At 32.8% G+C, this 13,974-nt stretch overlaps 28 non-coding genes and 1 pseudogene across 28 annotated transcripts; all 29 read left to right on the forward strand.

Moving 5' to 3' along the window:
• The first annotated feature begins 178 nt into the window (after positions 1-178).
• Positions 179-297, forward strand: LOC131994390 (5S ribosomal RNA). Its single transcript, XR_009396691.1, has one exon. It is a non-coding gene; the product is annotated as a 5S ribosomal RNA (ribosomal RNA).
• Positions 298-660: 363 nt separating this feature from the next.
• LOC131994391 (5S ribosomal RNA) lies at positions 661-779 on the forward strand. Its single transcript, XR_009396692.1, has one exon. It is a non-coding gene; the product is annotated as a 5S ribosomal RNA (ribosomal RNA).
• A 365-nt stretch (positions 780-1,144) lies between these two features.
• LOC131994392 (5S ribosomal RNA) lies at positions 1,145-1,263 on the forward strand. Its single transcript, XR_009396693.1, has one exon. It is a non-coding gene; the product is annotated as a 5S ribosomal RNA (ribosomal RNA).
• Positions 1,264-1,627: 364 nt separating this feature from the next.
• On the forward strand, positions 1,628-1,746 carry LOC131994393 (5S ribosomal RNA). Its single transcript, XR_009396694.1, has one exon. It is a non-coding gene; the product is annotated as a 5S ribosomal RNA (ribosomal RNA).
• A 364-nt stretch (positions 1,747-2,110) lies between these two features.
• LOC131994394 (5S ribosomal RNA) lies at positions 2,111-2,229 on the forward strand. Its single transcript, XR_009396695.1, has one exon. It is a non-coding gene; the product is annotated as a 5S ribosomal RNA (ribosomal RNA).
• Positions 2,230-2,593: 364 nt separating this feature from the next.
• Positions 2,594-2,712, forward strand: LOC131994438 (5S ribosomal RNA). The gene has a single exon (XR_009396739.1). It is a non-coding gene; the product is annotated as a 5S ribosomal RNA (ribosomal RNA).
• A 364-nt stretch (positions 2,713-3,076) lies between these two features.
• LOC131994395 (5S ribosomal RNA) lies at positions 3,077-3,195 on the forward strand. Its single transcript, XR_009396696.1, has one exon. It is a non-coding gene; the product is annotated as a 5S ribosomal RNA (ribosomal RNA).
• Positions 3,196-3,559: 364 nt separating this feature from the next.
• LOC131994396 (5S ribosomal RNA) lies at positions 3,560-3,678 on the forward strand. The gene has a single exon (XR_009396697.1). It is a non-coding gene; the product is annotated as a 5S ribosomal RNA (ribosomal RNA).
• Positions 3,679-4,042: 364 nt separating this feature from the next.
• Positions 4,043-4,161, forward strand: LOC131994397 (5S ribosomal RNA). The gene has a single exon (XR_009396698.1). It is a non-coding gene; the product is annotated as a 5S ribosomal RNA (ribosomal RNA).
• Positions 4,162-4,526: 365 nt separating this feature from the next.
• LOC131994398 (5S ribosomal RNA) lies at positions 4,527-4,645 on the forward strand. The gene has a single exon (XR_009396699.1). It is a non-coding gene; the product is annotated as a 5S ribosomal RNA (ribosomal RNA).
• Positions 4,646-5,009: 364 nt separating this feature from the next.
• LOC131994399 (5S ribosomal RNA) lies at positions 5,010-5,128 on the forward strand. Its single transcript, XR_009396700.1, has one exon. It is a non-coding gene; the product is annotated as a 5S ribosomal RNA (ribosomal RNA).
• Positions 5,129-5,493: 365 nt separating this feature from the next.
• LOC131994478 (5S ribosomal RNA) lies at positions 5,494-5,612 on the forward strand (annotated as a pseudogene).
• A 364-nt stretch (positions 5,613-5,976) lies between these two features.
• LOC131994401 (5S ribosomal RNA) lies at positions 5,977-6,095 on the forward strand. Its single transcript, XR_009396702.1, has one exon. It is a non-coding gene; the product is annotated as a 5S ribosomal RNA (ribosomal RNA).
• Positions 6,096-6,459: 364 nt separating this feature from the next.
• On the forward strand, positions 6,460-6,578 carry LOC131994402 (5S ribosomal RNA). The gene has a single exon (XR_009396703.1). It is a non-coding gene; the product is annotated as a 5S ribosomal RNA (ribosomal RNA).
• A 364-nt stretch (positions 6,579-6,942) lies between these two features.
• On the forward strand, positions 6,943-7,061 carry LOC131994403 (5S ribosomal RNA). The gene has a single exon (XR_009396704.1). It is a non-coding gene; the product is annotated as a 5S ribosomal RNA (ribosomal RNA).
• A 364-nt stretch (positions 7,062-7,425) lies between these two features.
• On the forward strand, positions 7,426-7,544 carry LOC131994404 (5S ribosomal RNA). Its single transcript, XR_009396705.1, has one exon. It is a non-coding gene; the product is annotated as a 5S ribosomal RNA (ribosomal RNA).
• A 364-nt stretch (positions 7,545-7,908) lies between these two features.
• On the forward strand, positions 7,909-8,027 carry LOC131994468 (5S ribosomal RNA). The gene has a single exon (XR_009396769.1). It is a non-coding gene; the product is annotated as a 5S ribosomal RNA (ribosomal RNA).
• A 365-nt stretch (positions 8,028-8,392) lies between these two features.
• On the forward strand, positions 8,393-8,511 carry LOC131994450 (5S ribosomal RNA). The gene has a single exon (XR_009396751.1). It is a non-coding gene; the product is annotated as a 5S ribosomal RNA (ribosomal RNA).
• A 365-nt stretch (positions 8,512-8,876) lies between these two features.
• LOC131994372 (5S ribosomal RNA) lies at positions 8,877-8,995 on the forward strand. Its single transcript, XR_009396673.1, has one exon. It is a non-coding gene; the product is annotated as a 5S ribosomal RNA (ribosomal RNA).
• Positions 8,996-9,359: 364 nt separating this feature from the next.
• On the forward strand, positions 9,360-9,478 carry LOC131994441 (5S ribosomal RNA). Its single transcript, XR_009396742.1, has one exon. It is a non-coding gene; the product is annotated as a 5S ribosomal RNA (ribosomal RNA).
• A 364-nt stretch (positions 9,479-9,842) lies between these two features.
• LOC131994405 (5S ribosomal RNA) lies at positions 9,843-9,961 on the forward strand. The gene has a single exon (XR_009396706.1). It is a non-coding gene; the product is annotated as a 5S ribosomal RNA (ribosomal RNA).
• Positions 9,962-10,327: 366 nt separating this feature from the next.
• Positions 10,328-10,446, forward strand: LOC131994406 (5S ribosomal RNA). The gene has a single exon (XR_009396707.1). It is a non-coding gene; the product is annotated as a 5S ribosomal RNA (ribosomal RNA).
• A 364-nt stretch (positions 10,447-10,810) lies between these two features.
• Positions 10,811-10,929, forward strand: LOC131994407 (5S ribosomal RNA). The gene has a single exon (XR_009396708.1). It is a non-coding gene; the product is annotated as a 5S ribosomal RNA (ribosomal RNA).
• Positions 10,930-11,294: 365 nt separating this feature from the next.
• Positions 11,295-11,413, forward strand: LOC131994408 (5S ribosomal RNA). Its single transcript, XR_009396709.1, has one exon. It is a non-coding gene; the product is annotated as a 5S ribosomal RNA (ribosomal RNA).
• A 365-nt stretch (positions 11,414-11,778) lies between these two features.
• On the forward strand, positions 11,779-11,897 carry LOC131994409 (5S ribosomal RNA). The gene has a single exon (XR_009396710.1). It is a non-coding gene; the product is annotated as a 5S ribosomal RNA (ribosomal RNA).
• A 365-nt stretch (positions 11,898-12,262) lies between these two features.
• Positions 12,263-12,381, forward strand: LOC131994469 (5S ribosomal RNA). Its single transcript, XR_009396770.1, has one exon. It is a non-coding gene; the product is annotated as a 5S ribosomal RNA (ribosomal RNA).
• Positions 12,382-12,746: 365 nt separating this feature from the next.
• On the forward strand, positions 12,747-12,865 carry LOC131994410 (5S ribosomal RNA). Its single transcript, XR_009396711.1, has one exon. It is a non-coding gene; the product is annotated as a 5S ribosomal RNA (ribosomal RNA).
• Positions 12,866-13,229: 364 nt separating this feature from the next.
• On the forward strand, positions 13,230-13,348 carry LOC131994412 (5S ribosomal RNA). The gene has a single exon (XR_009396713.1). It is a non-coding gene; the product is annotated as a 5S ribosomal RNA (ribosomal RNA).
• Positions 13,349-13,711: 363 nt separating this feature from the next.
• Positions 13,712-13,830, forward strand: LOC131994431 (5S ribosomal RNA). The gene has a single exon (XR_009396732.1). It is a non-coding gene; the product is annotated as a 5S ribosomal RNA (ribosomal RNA).
• The last annotated feature ends 144 nt before the right edge of the window (positions 13,831-13,974 follow it).

Consider the following 13,974-nt stretch of genomic DNA (forward strand, 5'->3'; position numbering starts at 1 on the left):
AGATAGTCAAATTAAATAAAGTGTTAATTTTGTAGTTGCGTATGGTATGTTGTAAGTATGTAAAATGAGCTTCTCATGCCTTTACTAGCACGGCGGTCATTTCATTGTGGCCGCATTTGCTCTTCCAAATAATTGTTCACAATTATTGAATATGTACTCAAATAGACCAAATGTCTTTGCCAACGACCATACCACGCTGAGTACATCGGTTCTCGTCCGATCACCGAAATTAAGCAGCGTCGGGCGCGGTTAGTACTTAGATGGGGGACCGCTTGGGAACACCGCGTGTTGTTGGCATTGTCCAATTTTTTCACTTTTTTTTGAGATCTATTTAACTTTTCTTATATTTTATATAAAAAAATACAATTTTTTAAAATTGAAATATTTTTGAACAAGTTAATTTTTGCTTTTAACATCAAAATAGAAAATTTTAAAATATATATTAAATTTTTCCAAAATAGCGAAACGCTACAATGCATAGAAGATAGTAAAATTAAATAAAGTGTTAATTTTGTAGTTGCGTATGGTATGTTGTAAGTATGTAAAATGAGCTTCTCATGCCTTTACTAGCACGGCGGTCATTTCATTGGGGCCGCATTTGCTCTTCCAAATAATTGTTCACAATTATTGAATATCTACTCAAATAGACCAAATGTCTTTGCCAACGACCATACCACGCTGAGTACATCGGTTCTCGTCCGATCACCGAAATTAAGCAGCGTCGGGCGCGGTTAGTACTTAGATGGGGGACCGCTTGGGAACACCGCGTGTTGTTGGCATTGTCCAATTTTTTCACTTTTTTTTTTGAGATCTATTTAACTTTTCTTATATTTTATATAAAAAAATACAATTTTTTAAAATTGAAATATTTTTGAACAAGTTAATTTTTGCTTTTAACATCAAAATAGAAAATTTTAAAATATATATTAAATTTTTCCAAAATAGCGAAACGCTACAATGCATAGAAGATAGTAAAATTAAATAAAGTGTTAATTTTGTAGTTGCGTATGGTATGTTGTAAGTATGTAAAATGAGCTTCTCATGCCTTTACTAGCACGGCGGTCATTTCATTGGGGCCGCATTTGCTCTTCCAAATAATTGTTCACAATTATTGAATATGTACTCAAATAGACCAAATGTCTTTGCCAACGACCATACCACGCTGAGTACATCGGTTCTCGTCCGATCACCGAAATTAAGCAGCGTCGGGCGCGGTTAGTACTTAGATGGGGGACCGCTTGGGAACACCGCGTGTTGTTGGCATTGTCCAATTTTTTCACTTTTTTTTTGAGATCTATTTAACTTTTCATATATTTTATATAAAAAAATACAATTTTTTAAAATTGAAATATTTTTGAACAAGTTAATTTTTGCTTTTAACATCAAAATAGAAAATTTTAAAATATATATTAAATTTTTCCAAAATAGCGAAACGCTACAATGCATAGAAGATAGTAAAATTAAATAAAGTGTTAATTTTGTAGTTGCGTATGGTATGTTGTAAGTATGTAAAATGAGCTTCTCATGCCTTTACTAGCACGGCGGTCATTTCATTGTGGCCGCATTTGCTCTTCCAAATAATTGTTCACAATTATTGAATATGTACTCAAATAGACCAAATGTCTTTGCCAACGACCATACCACGCTGAGTACATCGGTTCTCGTCCGATCACCGAAATTAAGCAGCGTCGGGCGCGGTTAGTACTTAGATGGGGGACCGCTTGGGAACACCGCGTGTTGTTGGCATTGTCCAATTTTTTCACTTTTTTTTTGAGATCTATTTAACTTTTCTTATATTTTATATAAAAAAATACAATTTTTTAAAATTGAAATATTTTTGAACAAGTTAATTTTTGCTTTTAACATCAAAATAGAAAATTTTAAAATATATATTAAATTTTTCCAAAATAGCGAAACGCTACAATGCATAGAAGATAGTAAAATTAAATAAAGTGTTAATTTTGTAGTTGCGTATGGTATGTTGTAAGTATGTAAAATGAGCTTCTCATGCCTTTACTAGCACGGCGGTCATTTCATTGGGGCCGCATTTGCTCTTCCAAATAATTGTTCACAATTATTGAATATCTACTCAAATAGACCAAATGTCTTTGCCAACGACCATACCACGCTGAGTACATCGGTTCTCGTCCGATCACCGAAATTAAGCAGCGTCGGGCGCGGTTAGTACTTAGATGGGGGACCGCTTGGGAACACCGCGTGTTGTTGGCATTGTCCAATTTTTTCACTTTTTTTTTGAGATCTATTTAACTTTTCTTATATTTTATATAAAAAAATACAATTTTTTAAAATTGAAATATTTTTGAACAAGTTAATTTTTGCTTTTAACATCAAAATAGAAAATTTTAAAATATATATTAAATTTTTCCAAAATAGCGAAACGCTACAATGCATAGAAGATAGTAAAATTAAATAAAGTGTTAATTTTGTAGTTGCGTATGGTATGTTGTAAGTATGTAAAATGAGCTTCTCATGCCTTTACTAGCACGGCGGTCATTTCATTGGGGCCGCATTTGCTCTTCCAAATAATTGTTCACAATTATTGAATATGTACTCAAATAGACCAAATGTCTTTGCCAACGACCATACCACGCTGAGTACATCGGTTCTCGTCCGATCACCGAAATTAAGCAGCGTCGGGCGCGGTTAGTACTTAGATGGAAGACCGCTTGGGAACACCGCGTGTTGTTGGCATTGTCCAATTTTTTCACTTTTTTTTTGAGATCTATTTAACTTTTCATATATTTTATATAAAAAAATACAATTTTTTAAAATTGAAATATTTTTGAACAAGTTAATTTTTGCTTTTAACATCAAAATAAAAAATTTTAAAATATATATTAAATTTTTCCAAAATAGCGAAACGCTACAATGCATAGAAGATAGTAAAATTAAATAAAGTGTTAATTTTGTAGTTGCGTATGGTATGTTGTAAGTATGTAAAATGAGCTTCTCATGCCTTTACTAGCACGGCGGTCATTTCATTGTGGCCGCATTTGCTCTTCCAAATAATTGTTCACAATTATTGAATATGTACTCAAATAGACCAAATGTCTTTGCCAACGACCATACCACGCTGAGTACATCGGTTCTCGTCCGATCACCGAAATTAAGCAGCGTCGGGCGCGGTTAGTACTTAGATGGGGGACCGCTTGGGAACACCGCGTGTTGTTGGCATTGTCCAATTTTTTCACTTTTTTTTTGAGATCTATTTAACTTTTCTTATATTTTATATAAAAAAATACAATTTTTTAAAATTGAAATATTTTTGAACAAGTTAATTTTTGCTTTTAACATCAAAATAGAAAATTTTAAAATATATATTAAATTTTTCCAAAATAGTGAAACGCTACAATGCATAGAAGATAGTAAAATTAAATAAAGTGTTAATTTTGTAGTTGCGTATGGTATGTTGTAAGTATGTAAAATGAGCTTCTCATGCCTTTACTAGCACGGCGGTCATTTCATTGGGGCCGCATTTGCTCTTCCAAATAATTGTTCACAATTATTGAATATCTACTCAAATAGACCAAATGTCTTTGCCAACGACCATACCACGCTGAGTACATCGGTTCTCGTCCGATCACCGAAATTAAGCAGCGTCGGGCGCGGTTAGTACTTAGATGGGGGACCGCTTGGGAACACCGCGTGTTGTTGGCATTGTCCAATTTTTTCACTTTTTTTTTGAGATCTATTTAACTTTTCTTATATTTTATATAAAAAAATACAATTTTTTAAAATTGAAATATTTTTGAACAAGTTAATTTTTGCTTTTAACATCAAAATAGAAAATTTTAAAATATATATTAAATTTTTCCAAAATAGCGAAACGCTACAATGCATAGAAGATAGTAAAATTAAATAAAGTGTTAATTTTGTAGTTGCGTATGGTATGTTGTAAGTATGTAAAATGAGCTTCTCATGCCTTTACTAGCACGGCGGTCATTTCATTGGGGCCGCATTTGCTCTTCCAAATAATTGTTCACAATTATTGAATATCTACTCAAATAGACCAAATGTCTTTGCCAACGACCATACCACGCTGAGTACATCGGTTCTCGTCCGATCACCGAAATTAAGCAGCGTCGGGCGCGGTTAGTACTTAGATGGGGGACCGCTTGGGAACACCGCGTGTTGTTGGCATTGTCCAATTTTTTCACTTTTTTTTTTTAGATCTATTTAACTTTTCTTATATTTTATATAAAAAAATACAATTTTTTAAAATTGAAATATTTTTGAACAAGTTAATTTTTGCTTTTAACATCAAAATAGAAAATTTTAAAATATATATTAAATTTTTCCAAAATAGCGAAACGCTACAATGCATAGAAGATAGTAAAATTAAATAAAGTGTTAATTTTGTAGTTGCGTATGGTATGTTGTAAGTATGTAAAATGAGCTTCTCATGCCTTTACTAGCACGGCGGTCATTTCATTGGGGCCGCATTTGCTCTTCCAAATAATTGTTCACAATTATTGAATATGTACTCAAATAGACCAAATGTCTTTGCCAACGACCATACCACGCTGAGTACATCGGTTCTCGTCCGATCACCGAAATTAAGCAGCGTCGGGCGCGGTTAGTACTTAGATGGGGGACCGCTTGGGAACACCGCGTGTTGTTGGCATTGTCCAATTTTTTCACTTTTTTTTTTAGATCTATTTAACTTTTCTTATATTTTATATAAAAAAATACAATTTTTTAAAATTGAAATATTTTTGAACAAGTTAATTTTTGCTTTTAACATCAAAATAGAAAATTTTAAAATATATATTAAATTTTTCCAAAATAGCGAAACGCTACAATGCATAGAAGATAGTAAAATTAAATAAAGTGTTAATTTTGTAGTTGCGTATGGTATGTTGTAAGTATGTAAAATGAGCTTCTCATGCCTTTACTAGCACGGCGGTCATTTCATTGGGGCCGCATTTGCTCTTCCAAATAATTGTTCACAATTATTGAATATCTACTCAAATAGACCAAATGTCTTTGCCAACGACCATACCACGCTGAGTACATCGGTTCTCGTCCGATCACCGAAATTAAGCAGCGTCGGGCGCGGTTAGTACTTAGATGGGGGACCGCTTGGGAACACCGCGTGTTGTTGGCATTGTCCAATTTTTTCACTTTTTTTTTTTAGATCTATTTAACTTTTCTTATATTTTATATAAAAAAATAAAATTTTTTAAAATTGAAATATTTTTGAACAAGTTAATTTTTGCTTTTAACATCAAAATAGAAAATTTTAAAATATATATTAAATTTTTCCAAAATAGCGAAACGCTACAATGCATAGAAGATAGTAAAATTAAATAAAGTGTTAATTTTGTAGTTGCGTATGGTATGTTGTAAGTATGTAAAATGAGCTTCTCATGCCTTTACTAGCACGGCGGTCATTTCATTGGGGCCGCATTTGCTCTTCCAAATAATTGTTCACAATTATTGAATATCTACTCAAATAGACCAAATGTCTTTGCCAACGACCATACCACGCTGAGTACATCGGTTCTCGTCCGATCACCGAAATAAAGCAGCGTCGGGCGCGGTTAGTACTTAGATGGAGGACCGCTTGGGAACACCGCGTGTTGTTGGCATTGTCCAATTTTTTCACTTTTTTTTTGAGATCTATTTAACTTTTCATATATTTTATATAAAAAAATACAATTTTTTAAAATTGAAATATTTTTGAACAAGTTAATTTTTGCTTTTAACATCAAAATAGAAAATTTTAAAATATATATTAAATTTTTCCAAAATAGCGAAACGCTACAATGCATAGAAGATAGTAAAATTAAATAAAGTGTTAATTTTGTAGTTGCGTATGGTATGTTGTAAGTATGTAAAATGAGCTTCTCATGCCTTTACTAGCACGGCGGTCATTTCATTGGGGCCGCATTTGCTCTTCCAAATAATTGTTCACAATTATTGAATATGTACTCAAATAGACCAAATGTCTTTGCCAACGACCATACCACGCTGAGTACATCGGTTCTCGTCCGATCACCGAAATTAAGCAGCGTCGGGCGCGGTTAGTACTTAGATGGGGGACCGCTTGGGAACACCGCGTGTTGTTGGCATTGTCCAATTTTTTCACTTTTTTTTTGAGATCTATTTAACTTTTCTTATATTTTATATAAAAAAATACAATTTTTTAAAATTGAAATATTTTTGAACAAGTTAATTTTTGCTTTTAACATCAAAATAGAAAATTTTAAAATATATATTAAATTTTTCCAAAATAGCGAAACGCTACAATGCATAGAAGATAGTAAAATTAAATAAAGTGTTAATTTTGTAGTTGCGTATGGTATGTTGTAAGTATGTAAAATGAGCTTCTCATGCCTTTACTAGCACGGCGGTCATTTCATTGGGGCCGCATTTGCTCTTCCAAATAATTGTTCACAATTATTGAATATGTACTCAAATAGACCAAATGTCTTTGCCAACGACCATACCACGCTGAGTACATCGGTTCTCGTCCGATCACCGAAATTAAGCAGCGTCGGGCGCGGTTAGTACTTAGATGGGGGACCGCTTGGGAACACCGCGTGTTGTTGGCATTGTCCAATTTTTTCACTTTTTTTTTGAGATCTATTTAACTTTTCTTATATTTTATATAAAAAAATACAATTTTTTAAAATTGAAATATTTTTGAACAAGTTAATTTTTGCTTTTAACATCAAAATAGAAAATTTTAAAATATATATTAAATTTTTCCAAAATAGCGAAACGCTACAATGCATAGAAGATAGTAAAATTAAATAAAGTGTTAATTTTGTAGTTGCGTATGGTATGTTGTAAGTATGTAAAATGAGCTTCTCATGCCTTTACTAGCACGGCGGTCATTTCATTGGGGCCGCATTTGCTCTTCCAAATAATTGTTCACAATTATTGAATATCTACTCAAATAGACCAAATGTCTTTGCCAACGACCATACCACGCTGAGTACATCGGTTCTCGTCCGATCACCGAAATTAAGCAGCGTCGGGCGCGGTTAGTACTTAGATGGGGGACCGCTTGGGAACACCGCGTGTTGTTGGCATTGTCCAATTTTTTCACTTTTTTTTTTAGATCTATTTAACTTTTCTTATATTTTATATAAAAAAATACAATTTTTTAAAATTGAAATATTTTTGAACAAGTTAATTTTTGCTTTTAACATCAAAATAGAAAATTTTAAAATATATATTAAATTTTTCCAAAATAGCGAAACGCTACAATGCATAGAAGATAGTAAAATTAAATAAAGTGTTAATTTTGTAGTTGCGTATGGTATGTTGTAAGTATGTAAAATGAGCTTCTCATGCCTTTACTAGCACGGCGGTCATTTCATTGGGGCCGCATTTGCTCTTCCAAATAATTGTTCACAATTATTGAATATCTACTCAAATAGACCAAATGTCTTTGCCAACGACCATACCACGCTGAGTACATCGGTTCTCGTCCGATCACCGAAATTAAGCAGCGTCGGGCGCGGTTAGTACTTAGATGGGGGACCGCTTGGGAACACCGCGTGTTGTTGGCATTGTCCAATTTTTTCACTTTTTTTTTGAGATCTATTTAACTTTTCTTATATTTTATATAAAAAAATACAATTTTTTAAAATTGAAATATTTTTGAACAAGTTAATTTTTGCTTTTAACATCAAAATAGAAAATTTTAAAATATATATTAAATTTTTCCAAAATAGCGAAACGCTACAATGCATAGAAGATAGTAAAATTAAATAAAGTGTTAATTTTGTAGTTGCGTATGGTATGTTGTAAGTATGTAAAATGAGCTTCTCATGCCTTTACTAGCACGGCGGTCATTTCATTGGGGCCGCATTTGCTCTTCCAAATAATTGTTCACAATTATTGAATATCTACTCAAATAGACCAAATGTCTTTGCCAACGACCATACCACGCTGAGTACATCGGTTCTCGTCCGATCACCGAAATTAAGCAGCGTCGGGCGCGGTTAGTACTTAGATGGTGGACCGCTTGGGAACACCGCGTGTTGTTGGCATTGTCCAATTTTTTCACTTTTTCTTTTTAGATCTATTTAACTTTTCTTATATTTTATATAAAAAAATACAATTTTTTAAAATTGAAATATTTTTGAACAAGTTAATTTTTGCTTTTAACATCAAAATAGAAAATTTTAAAATATATATTAAATTTTTCCAAAATAGCGAAACGCTACAATGCATAGAAGATAGTAAAATTAAATAAAGTGTTAATTTTGTAGTTGCGTATGGTATGTTGTAAGTATGTAAAATGAGCTTCTCATGCCTTTACTAGCACGGCGGTCATTTCATTGGGGCCGCATTTGCTCTTCCAAATAATTGTTCACAATTATTGAATATCTACTCAAATAGACCAAATGTCTTTGCCAACGACCATACCACGCTGAGTACATCGGTTCTCGTCCGATCACCGAAATTAAGCAGCGTCGGGCGCGGTTAGTACTTAGATGGAGGACCGCTTGGGAACACCGCGTGTTGTTGGCATTGTCCAATTTTTTCACTTTTTTTTTTGAGATCTATTTAACTTTTCTTATATTTTATATAAAAAAATACAATTTTTTAAAATTGAAATATTTTTGAACAAGTTAATTTTTGCTTTTAACATCAAAATAGAAAATTTTAAAATATATATTAAATTTTTCCAAAATAGCGAAACGCTACAATGCATAGAAGATAGTAAAATTAAATAAAGTGTTAATTTTGTAGTTGCGTATGGTATGTTGTAAGTATGTAAAATGAGCTTCTCATGCCTTTACTAGCACGGCGGTCATTTCATTGGGGCCGCATTTGCTCTTCCAAATAATTGTTCACAATTATTGAATATCTACTCAAATAGACCAAATGTCTTTGCCAACGACCATACCACGCTGAGTACATCGGTTCTCGTCCGATCACCGAAATTAAGCAGCGTCGGGCGTGGTTAGTACTTAGATGGGGGACCGCTTGGGAACACCGCGTGTTGTTGGCATTGTCCAATTTTTTTACTTTTTTTTTGAGATCTATTTAACTTTTCTTATATTTTATATAAAAAAATACAATTTTTTAAAATTGAAATATTTTTGAACAAGTTAATTTTTGCTTTTAACATCAAAATAGAAAATTTTAAAATATATATTAAATTTTTCCAAAATAGCGAAACGCTACAATGCATAGAAGATAGTCAAATTAAATAAAGTGTTAATTTTGTAGTTGCGTATGGTATGTTGTAAGTATGTAAAATGAGCTTCTCATGCCTTTACTAGCACGGCGGTCATTTCATTGGGGCCGCATTTGCTCTTCCAAATAATTGTTCACAATTATTGAATATCTACTCAAATAGACCAAATGTCTTTGCCAACGACCATACCACGCTGAGTACATCGGTTCTCGTCCGGTCACCGAAATTAAGCAGCGTCGGGCGCGGTTAGTACTTAGATGGGGGACCGCTTGGGAACACCGCGTGTTGTTGGCATTGTCCAATTTTTTCACTTTTTTTTTGAGATCTATTTAACTTTTCTTATATTTTATATAAAAAAATACAATTTTTTAAAATTGAAATATTTTTGAACAAGTTAATTTTTGCTTTTAACATCAAAATAGAAAATTTTAAAATATATATTAAATTTTTCCAAAATAGCGAAACGCTACAATGCATAGAAGATAGTAAAATTAAATAAAGTGTTAATTTTGTAGTTGCGTATGGTATGTTGTAAGTATGTAAAATGAGCTTCTCATGCCTTTACTAGCACGGCGGTCATTTCATTGGGGCCGCATTTGCTCTTCCAAATAATTGTTCACAATTATTGAATATCTACTCAAATAGACCAAATGTCTTTGCCAACGACCATACCACGCTGAGTACATCGGTTCTCGTCCGATCACCGAAATTAAGCAGCGTCGGGCGCGGTTAGTACTTAGATGGGGGACCGCTTGGGAACACCGCGTGTTGTTGGCATTGTCCAATTTTTTCACTTTTTTTTTTTGAGATCTATTTAACTTTTCTTATATTTTATATAAAAAAATACAATTTTTTAAAATTGAAATATTTTTGAACAAGTTAATTTTTGCTTTTAACATCAAAATAGAAAATTTTAAAATATATATTAAATTTTTCCAAAATAGCGAAACGCTACAATGCATAGAAGATAGTAAAATTAAATAAAGTGTTAATTTTGTAGTTGCGTATGGTATGTTGTAAGTATGTAAAATGAGCTTCTCATGCCTTTACTAGCACGGCGGTCATTTCATTGTGGCCGCATTTGCTCTTCCAAATAATTGTTCACAATTATTGAATATGTACTCAAATAGACCAAATGTCTTTGCCAACGACCATACCACGCTGAGTACATCGGTTCTCGTCCGATCACCGAAATTAAGCAGCGTCGGGCGCGGTTAGTACTTAGATGGGGGACCGCTTGGGAACACCGCGTGTTGTTGGCATTGTCCAATTTTTTCACTTTTTTTTTGAGATCTATTTAACTTTTCTTATATTTTATATAAAAAAATACAATTTTTTAAAATTGAAATATTTTTGAACAAGTTAATTTTTGCTTTTAACATCAAAATAGAAAATTTTAAAATATATATTAAATTTTTCCAAAATAGCGAAACGCTACAATGCATAGAAGATAGTAAAATTAAATAAAGTGTTAATTTTGTAGTTGCGTATGGTATGTTGTAAGTATGTAAAATGAGCTTCTCATGCCTTTACTAGCACGGCGGTCATTTCATTGGGGCCGCATTTGCTCTTCCAAATAATTGTTCACAATTATTGAATATCTACTCAAATAGACCAAATGTCTTTGCCAACGACCATACCACGCTGAGTACATCGGTTCTCGTCCGATCACCGAAATTAAGCAGCGTCGGGCGCGGTTAGTACTTAGATGGGGGACCGCTTGGGAACACCGCGTGTTGTTGGCATTGTCCAATTTTTTCACTTTTTCTTTTTAGATCTATTTAACTTTTCTTATATTTTATATAAAAAAATACAATTTTTTAAAATTGAAATATTTTTGAACAAGTTAATTTTTGCTTTTAACATCAAAATAGAAAATTTTAAAATATATATTAAATTTTTCCAAAATAGCGAAACGCTACAATGCATAGAAGATAGTAAAATTAAATAAAGTGTTAATTTTGTAGTTGCGTATGGTATGTTGTAAGTATGTAAAATGAGCTTCTCATGCCTTTACTAGCACGGCGGTCATTTCATTGGGGCCGCATTTGCTCTTCCAAATAATTGTTCACAATTATTGAATATGTACTCAAATAGACCAAATGTCTTTGCCAACGACCATACCACGCTGAGTACATCGGTTCTCGTCCGATCACCGAAATTAAGCAGCGTCGGGCGCGGTTAGTACTTAGATGGGGGACCGCTTGGGAACACCGCGTGTTGTTGGCATTGTCCAATTTTTTCACTTTTTTTTTTGAGATCTATTTAACTTTTCTTATATTTTATATAAAAAAATACAATTTTTTAAAATTGAAATATTTTTGAACAAGTTAATTTTTGCTTTTAACATCAAAATAGAAAATTTTAAAATATATATTAAATTTTTCCAAAATAGCGAAACGCTACAATGCATAGAAGATAGTAAAATTAAATAAAGTGTTAATTTTGTAGTTGCGTATGGTATGTTGTAAGTATGTAAAATGAGCTTCTCATGCCTTTACTAGCACGGCGGTCATTTCATTGGGGCCGCATTTGCTCTTCCAAATAATTGTTCACAATTATTGAATATCTACTCAAATAGACCAAATGTCTTTGCCAACGACCATACCACGCTGAGTACATCGGTTCTCGTCCGATCACCGAAATTAAGCAGCGTCGGGCGCGGTTAGTACTTAGATGGGGGACCGCTTGGGAACACCGCGTGTTGTTGGCATTGTCCAATTTTTTCACTTTTTTTTTTGAGATCTATTTAACTTTTCTTATATTTTATATAAAAAAATACAATTTTTTAAAATTGAAATATTTTTGAACAAGTTAATTTTTGCTTTTAACATCAAAATAGAAAATTTTAAAATATATATTAAATTTTTCCAAAATAGCGAAACGCTACAATGCATAGAAGATAGTAAAATTAAATAAAGTGTTAATTTTGTAGTTGCGTATGGTATGTTGTAAGTATGTAAAATGAGCTTCTCATGCCTTTACTAGCACGGCGGTCATTTCATTGGGGCCGCATTTGCTCTTCCAAATAATTGTTCACAATTATTGAATATCTACTCAAATAGACCAAATGTTTTTGCCAACGACCATACCACGCTGAGTACATCGGTTCTCGTCCGATCACCGAAATTAAGCAGCGTCGGGCGCGGTTAGTACTTAGATGGTGGACCGCTTGGGAACACCGCGTGTTGTTGGCATTGTCCAATTTTTTCACTTTTTTTTTTGAGATCTTGTTAACTTTTCTTATATTTTATATAAAAAAATACAATTTTTTAAAATTGAAATATTTTTGAACAAGTTAATTTTTGCTTTTAACATCAAAATAGAAAATTTTAAAATATATATTAAATTTTTCCAAAATAGCGAAACGCTACAATGCATAGAAGATAGTAAAATTAAATAAAGTGTTAATTTTGTAGTTGCGTATGGTATGTTGTAAGTATGTAAAATGAGCTTCTCATGCCTTTACTAGCACGGCGGTCATTTCATTGGGGCCGCATTTGCTCTTCCAAATAATTGTTCACAATTATTGAATATCTACTCAAATAGACCAAATGTCTTTGCCAACGACCATACCACGCTGAGTACATCGGTTCTCGTCCGATCACCGAAATTAAGCAGCGTCGGGCGCGGTTAGTACTTAGATGGGGGACCGCTTGGGAACACCGCGTGTTGTTGGCATTGTCCAATTTTTTCACTTTTTTTTTGAGATCTATTTAACTTTTCTTATATTTTATATAAAAAAATACAATTTTTTAAAATTGAAATATTTTTGAACAAGTTAATTTTTGCTTTTAACATCAAAATAGAAAATTTTAAAATATATATTAAATTTTTCCAAAATAGCGAAACGCTACAATGCATAGAAGATAGTCAAATTAAATAAAGTGTTAATTTTGTAGTTGCGTATGGTATGTTGTAAGTATATAAAATGAGCTTCTCATGCCTTTACTAGCACGGCGGTCATTTCATTGGGGCCGCATTTGCTCTTCCAAATAATTGTTCACAATTATTGAATATGTACTCAAATAGACCAAATGTCTTTGCCAACGACCATACCACGCTGAGTACATCGGTTCTCGTCCGATCACCGAAATTAAGCAGCGTCGGGCGCGGTTAGTACTTAGATGGGGGACCGCTTGGGAACACCGCGTGTTGTTGGCATTGTCCAATTTTTTCACTTTTTTTTGAGATCTATTTAACTTTTCTTATATTTTATATAAAAAAATACAATTTTTTAAAATTAAAATATTTTTGAACAAGTTAATTTTTGCTTTTAACATCAAAATAGAAAATTTTAAAATATATATTAAATTTTTCCAAAATAGTGAAACGCTACAATGCATAGAAGATAGTAAAATTAAATAAAGTGTTAATTTTGTAGTTGCGTATGGTATGTTGTAAGTATGTAAAATGAGCTTCTCATGCCTTTACTAGCACGGCGGTCATTTCATTGTGGCCGCATTTGCTCTTCCAAATAATTGTTCACAATTATTGAATATGTACTCAAATAGACCAAATGTCTTTGCCAACGACCATACCACGCTGAGTACATCGGTTCTCGTCCGATCACCGAAATAAAGCAGCGTCGGGCGCGGTTAGTACTTAGATGGGGGACCGCTTGGGAACACCGCGTGTTGTTGGCATTGTCCAATTTTTTCACTTTTTTTTTGAGATCTATTTAACTTTTCTTATATTTTATATAAAAAATACAATTTTTTAAAATTGAAATATTTTTGAACAAGTTAATTTTTGCTTTTAACATCAAAATAGAAAATTTTAAAATATAT

The sequence above is a fragment of the Stomoxys calcitrans genome, chromosome 1 (assembly GCF_963082655.1).
Source record: "Stomoxys calcitrans chromosome 1, idStoCalc2.1, whole genome shotgun sequence".
Lineage (NCBI taxonomy): Eukaryota > Metazoa > Arthropoda > Insecta > Diptera > Muscidae > Stomoxys > Stomoxys calcitrans.